Source organism: Mandrillus leucophaeus, unplaced genomic scaffold (assembly GCF_000951045.1).
Source record: "Mandrillus leucophaeus isolate KB7577 unplaced genomic scaffold, Mleu.le_1.0 Scaffold333, whole genome shotgun sequence".
Taxonomy (NCBI): Eukaryota; Metazoa; Chordata; class Mammalia; order Primates; family Cercopithecidae; genus Mandrillus; species Mandrillus leucophaeus.
This window is the reverse complement of record NW_012103510.1, coordinates 2,888,050-2,895,543: the sequence shown is the minus strand read 5'-3', so window position 1 is coordinate 2,895,543 and position 7,494 is coordinate 2,888,050.

The following is a 7,494-nucleotide window of genomic DNA, read 5'->3' as shown; positions in this document are numbered from 1 at the left end:
CCTGCAATGAACAAGTAGCATGAGCAAGAAATAAAACTTGGCTGTTTTAAGCCACGAAAATTGTGGGCTTGTTACTGCATCATAACCTGTTTTATCCTGCCTCATACAGCACTGCAAGAGTGTTGGACATTGTTACCATCACTGTCATTCTTAACATTATCTTTCCTATTTTCTATGACCATCTTGCTCAAAGCCTTTCTACCACGTTGTGATGATCTGTTCAGGTTCTACCTCCTCTTCCCATCCCTTACTGTGAGTTCCTTAAGCACAGGATCCATGTCCTTTTCTCTCTCTCTCTCCTTTTAAATTAGAGACAGGGTATTTCTCTGTCACCCAGGCTGGAGTGCAGTGGTGTGATTGCTCATTGAAACCTTGAACTCCTGGGCTTAAGTGATCCTTCCACCTCAGCCTTCTGAGTAGCTGGGTCTATAGTAGGTGTGTGCCACGATGCCTGGCTGTTTTTTCTTTCTTTCTTTTTTTTTTTTCAGAGACAGGATCTCACTCTGCTTCCCAGGCTGGTCTTGAACTCCTGGGCTCAAGCAATCCTTCTGCCTTGGCCTTCCATAGTGTTGGGATACAGGCGTGAGCCACTGTGCTCAGCCTCTTTTTGTCTCTGGAATCCTAAAACCCCAGAATAGGGCCAGTCACAGACTTGATGGTCCGTGCTCAGTAAGTGATTGTTTAAATGTCACTGGAGAAATCTGAGTTATAACTATCCTTAAATGGCTTGGCTTTGATTTCAGCATTTTTAATTGTGCAAACAATATTGTAGCAACAGCCATAAAAATAAAAGGCAAAAAAAAAGTCGTTTGCAATTTTTCTAAAATTAAGGCCTTGTCCCATGCTTTTGTGTCTGTCTTCCCGAATGTATGGTTTTGCAGTTGCGTTTTCAGCCAGACAGCACTTTGTATCCTGTTTTTTTCTCCACTTCAAATACTGCCAGGGCCAGGCATGATGGCTCATGTCTATAAATCCCAGCACTTTGGGAGGCTGAGTTGGGGGGATCACTCGAGCCTAGGAGTTTGAGACCAGTCTGGGCAACATAATAAGACCCCATCTCTAAAAATAATACTTTCAAGAGGATACATTTCTATCTAATATGTAAGACCTTTATTTTAGAGGCTGCATATATTCTGTGGGGTAGATGCAACCCTCATGGCTTAGAGGGGCTCTGAGTTTTTGAACATTTGAATGTTTTCCAATTCTTTGCTGCTTCAGCCAACACTGCTGTGAATATCTGTTCATCAGGTGTTTTCACTGACCCCATACCTCTTCAGGAAGGATGGATCTGAAGACACTCTCAGACCCCCCACTTTGAATACAACATTCTAGTGTATCATGTCTTCTTCCCCCATCTCCCATGCACAAGGAGAAAAATATTAGGGGGTTGTCTAAGTACCTGCTCCCATCACTAAAAATTTAATCGTGTTATTAAAATAAGTTCTGTCACTTTTAAACTTTGCCTTCTTTTCCTTCTTATTTGATGAGTCATCTGCTCATCTTTGGAGCCCTTTCTGAAACAGTCTCATGATTTGCTTTTCCTGGTTTCCATTTCAAGCGATGTGGACATAACATTGCTCAAGCCCAGGTTAACATAGGTTGTAGTTTTTAATTTATCCCATTGTTTACTTTCTTAAACTGCTTCTCTTTGTATTCTTTCTTGTATTCTCTTTGTTCCTACCATCAGCATTAGCAGTTGGCATTTTTTCTTGGGACTTTTTGTCATGGAGAAACAAGCTTTCAACTTTTCACGAGAATGGTCCTGTATGGATAAATGAGTATTGAACAACTAAGACAGGTGTGGTCCTGGGGTTGTTGGGAAGTCCACTCTGCTCCCTCCTAACAGGGTGGCACAGGAGGCCTCTTTGTACCTCAGTCAAATGGCAAATCAGCCACTTTATTGATTGCTCCAGTAGGAGGTGGTGTGCGGTGCCTCCCCGAAGGTTCAGAGCAGAGCATGTACGTGGGAGGAAAGGTCAAGGCTCCGGTCCATGGCCCCTGTGCAACTGTGAGTGCTGTAAGCTTAGGGCCCACATCTGTACTGCTGTTTGTTGCCGGGACCCAGCTCAGGGCCTGGCTTAGAGCAGATGCCCAGTGATTGCTGAGTGAATCACTGATTGATAGGAGAAGGCTTCCAGAAAGAGCGGGCATCTGTACTGGGTCTTGTCAGGTAGAGTCTGTGGAAGGGAGTGGGGAGGGAAGATGAAGAGAGAAACGGATTTCAGCAGGACCTTATTCAGTCCATAGCACAGACTGTGTGTGTGTGTGTGTGTGTGTGTGTGTGTGTGTGCATGCATGTGCACGTGTGTGTGTGGCTTGGCTTCAGTTCCACTTGGGGTTGGGTACAGAAGTCATTCACTAATTCATTCAACAAATGTATTTAACCCAACAAATGTTGGGAAAACCAACGTTGTCTCCTCTCAGTTCTCACCATGTGCCATGTACTGTGCCAGGGCACAGTTGTCACAGGGCCTTCCTTGACACTGAGAAGGGTCAGGCATTGCCAGATCCAAGGTCATGAATATTTACTCCTATGTTTCTTCTTAGAGTTTTATAGTTTCAGCTCTTACATTGAGGTCTTTGATCCATCTTAATTTTTTTTTTTTTTGGAGATGGAGTCTCGCTCCGTTGCCCAGGCTGGAATGAAGTGGCACTATCTCAGCTCACTGCAACCTCCACCTCCTGGGTTCCAGTGATTCTCCTGCTTCAGCCTCCCTGGTAGCTGGGATTACAGGTGCCCACCACCATGCCCGGCTAATTTTTTTGTATTTTTAGTGGAGACGGAGTTTAACTATGTCAGCCAGGTTGATCTCAAACTCCTGGCCTCGGGAGGTGATCTGCCCGCCTCGGCCTCCCAAAGTGCTGGGGTTACAGGTGTGAGCCATATAAAGTGTGAGGTAAGTGTCCAACTTCCCTCTTTTTTTATGTGGCTATCCAGTTGTCCCAGTACCATTCGTTGAAAAGACTGTTCTTTCCCCATTGGGTGGTATTGGCACCCTCATTAAAAATCAGTTGACCATAGATGTATAAGTTTACTTATAGATTCTCAATTCTCTTCCGTTGGTCTGTATGTCTGTTCTTATACCAGGAGTCCACTGTCTCGATTACTGTTGCTTGTAATAAGTTTTGAAGTCAGGAAGCGTGAGTCTACCTTCTTTCTTCTTTTTTCAAGATTGTTTCAGCTGTCTGTGGTCCTTTGAAATTCTATATGAAGTTTAGAATCCCCTTGTCAATTTCTGTAAAGAAGCTATCCGGGATTCTGAAGGGGATTGTGTTGAATCTGTCGATCAGTTTGGGGAGTATCATCATCTAAGTAATGTTAAGTCTTCTGATCATGACCATGGGATGTTTTCCCAATTATTTAGATCTTCTTTAATTTCTTTCAACAATGTTTTGTAGTTTTCAGGTACAAATCTTGTACTTCTTTTATTACATTCATTCCTAAGCATTTTATTCTTTTTGGTGCTGCTGTTAATACAATTGTTTTTAAAATGTCATTTATTAACTTGTTCTTTACAAGTGCAATACAAATTGATTTTTATGTATTGATCTTATGTCCTGCAACTTGCTGAATTCATTTATTCATTTTAATAGCTTTTTAGTGAATTCCTTAGGATTTTCTGTATACAAGATCATGTCATCTGTGCATAGAGATAGCTTTACTTTTTCATTACCATTCTGAATGTTTTCTATTTCTTTTACGTCTAATGCCCTGGCTAAAAACTCCAGTACAATGTTGAATAGAAGTATTGAAAGCAGAAATTCTTGTCTGGGTCCTGATCTTAGGGGAAAGCATACTGTCTTTCACCATTAAGTATGGCATTAACTGTGGATTTTTGGGTAGATACCCTGTAACAGGTTGAGGGAGTTTCCTTCCATTCCTAGTCTCTTGAGTGTTTTTCTATCATGAAAGAGTGTTGGATATTGTTAAAAGGCTTTACTGTGTTATTCGAGAGGATCTTGTGATTTTTGTTTTTCTATTATATGATGTATTATGTTAATTGATTTTCAGATGCTGAAAATCAACTTAGCATTCCTGAATAAATCCCACTTGATCATGGTATATAATTTTTCTTATATGTTGTGTATTTGGTTTGCTAATATTTTTGTTGAAGATTTTTACATGCATATTTGTAAGAGATATTGGTCTGTAGTTTTTTTGTTGTTGTTGTTTGTTTTTTCTTGTGCTATTCCCTCTGCCTATAATCTTCCTAGATTTCCCGCCAAGAGTTCAGATGAGCCATCTAGGCTCCCATGTGCTACAATAGCCTAGGCCAAATTACCAGCTGCCCCCACTGGGAAGAGCACCAAAGCATCTTTGCAAACATCTACCCAAGTGTCTGGGGAGGCAGGACTGACTGGCATTGGCTGACTGTTGGGTGTTTTTACATGTATTATCTCATTTGACCCTCTCAGCAACTTGTGAATGTAGTCATGTATGCTCATGGTACAGGTGGGGAAGCTGTACATGGTAGTTCCATGGACTGCCCCGAGAACAAATGCTTTTGATGATCTCTCACTATACAACAGATCTGTAGTCAGTTTTATTTCAGTTCATTGTTATTTCAGAGAATAACGTAACAAACATCCCTACTTGCACCATTCAGCCACTAACATTTCTCATATTTGCTTGCAGTATTTTTTCCTTCAATGATATAAAGTATTATAAATAAAGCTAAAGGTCATTTAACTACTCGCCCGCTCCAATTCTCTACAGACCATGATTCTTCCATTTTGGTGGTTATCCTTCTAGATAGACCATTTTTATACTTTCATATATGTAAATATGTATTTAAAACAGCAGACACTGTTTTTTGCATTTATGTTGTTCATAATTTTTGTTTCATGCACACAAATATTTACATATCTTTATGAATTTGGAGTTTTTAGGTTGTTGTTTCTTTTACAAAAATGGATCATTTTGTACATACTTTTCTGCTTTTTGCTTTTCCTACTCATCAGTGTCTTGAGGAAATTCTCTTCTGCTTGGCATAGCTCTAATACGTTCTTTTTAGTGTCTGTATAACATTAATATTATGCATCCATTTGCCTTTTGATAGGCATCTCCTAGTCTGGTGAACAACTGTATGACAAGCACATGTCTATTCCCAGGTACCAGGGTTTTAATTTTTATAAGATACATTTCCAGGAGAGAGAGTTTCAAGTCAAAGGATATATGTATTTTTACATTCTAATGGCTGTTGCTGGAATGCATTCCAAAAAGCCTAAAATACTTCCCATTTACCCTGGTTTTGAACAAGGGTACTCATTTTCCCACACCTCCTTGGCAGTAGATATTACTTAATATTTTTGCCAGTCTGGCAGATGAAAAATGATCTCTCACTGTTATTTCAATTTGTAAGCCCTGTATTTGAACATCTTTTCATGTGCTTTTTGACCTTTTGAATTTGATTTTCTGTGATTTGCTAATTCATGATCTTATCTCAATTTAAAATTAAAAAATAATTTCTCTATTGGTAACAGTTCATTAATACATTATAAATATTAACCTTTTTTCTTTGTATTGCACACATTTTCTTGGCTCTTTTATGGTCTAAATTGACTGTGTGATCTGGATGCTGTATAAAAGTTTTAATTTTTATATTATAAAATTTTTTGATCATAGAAAAATTATTTTTCTTCTGAGCTTTGGGGTTTTTCTAAGAAAATCACCTATATTTATTCTCGGAATTGTTGAAAGACCAAAGGAGTAGTATACTGCTGGCTTTGTTATGTAAAACTGTAGTGATTCATTTTGGTGTGTAAGGGCCAATTCAATGAGGATGATGATGGTAATTCACTGAGTAAATATTTATTCATGCTTTACTATTAATGAGGTTCCTTATATAAGCACAATATATGTATTATTTCATTGATTTCTCATAACATTCTGTGAGGTGGATGCCATTATTACTTATTTCCAATTTATAAGTAGGAAAACTGAGGCCTTTTGAATCCTCACTCCCTCTCTCTACAACCCATACTCATAACCACTGGGTGTTTAGTTAAAGAGGAGGGTGGGGGTCTGCACAGGCTCAGAAACAGGCTTTGACAGAAAAAAAAAACCAGGCTGTTGATGGAAACAGAAACTCAAAGGGTGGTCGGTATGGGCTCATTAGAAAGGGCTGCACTTCCAGGGGATGAAAGCTCTACCAGAATGGGGATCCTGCTAATCCCAGATTGACATCTACCCCATGTTATGTACAGCTCCTGGTTTTATGGGCCCAGAGGCAGGGCTGGTGATTAGGGGCGCTCCATGTGCCATATTGTCAGCTTGATCAATGTCAGTGTCTTGGATGGCTGGCAACCCATGCTCTACCTACTTGCCGTGATTAACTTTATGTGTCAACTTGACTGGGCTATGGGGTGCCTAGATATTCAGTCAAACGTTATTCTGGATACTTCTGTGAGGGTGTTTCTTGATGAGATTAACATTGAAATTGGTAGACTGAGTACAGTCAACTGGCCTCTATAAATGTAGATGAGCCTCATCCAGTCAGTTGAAGACTGGAATGGAAATAAAGGCTGATCCTCTGCCACGTAAGAAAGAATTGTCCAGCAGATTACCTAAGGACTTCATCTGCACAATTGGCTGCACCTGCTTGTCCACACTGCAGATTTGGAGTTGCCCATTTCCATAATTGTATGAGACAATTCCTTATAATAAATTACTTTATCTATCTACACACACACACACACACACACACACACACACACATACTCAATTGCTTCTTTCTCAGGAGAGCCCTAATACACTGCTGAACTGAAGATATTTGCTATGCATGGTGTGTGCATGGAACAGGCTTTAGTTCTAATGGGAAGGACATCTGTAAAGTTTCTTTTCTGCTAGGTAGGGGCCACTAGTTTACAAAGGCAAAGACTTTCTTTGGGCAGCAGCATGAGAGATTTGGACTAGACACTGTGAAGAACTTCCAGGAAGTAAAAAGTGCTATGGCACAGTCAAAGGGAAGAGTAAAAGGAATTCTGTTTGTTTGTGGTTGAGGGCATCGGGGCAAGAGGACAGAAGGATGAGTGATATGATCTTTTTAGAGCTTTTCTGGGTTTTTGGGAATGATCCAGAAGGCAGCAATTGTTGCTCCTCATAATGTGACCACTAATAATGTGACCACCTAGAAAGGGTCATGTTTTCATTCCCCATACTTAAGAATGAACACTCCTGCTAAATTGCAGAGATGCTGAGAGGTTCCCAGGGTCATGATCAGATGGGATTACCAGGCTTGGGCTGGGTCTCCCGGGATGCGGACAGTGAGATGGACAGCTCCAGCCTCAACCCTCTGGTGGGCTTTTCTGTACAGCGTGCACATTCTCAGGACAGAAAAAAAGGAAGGGAAGGGATTTTTATATTTTTCATGTGAGAACTCCACTCCAGGCCTGGGTAGGTGCTTTTCTTACAGTGAGAATGTTTTTTTATTTTAATTTAATTAATTAATTTATTTTTGAGATGGAGTCTTGCTCTGTTGCCAGGCTGGAGTG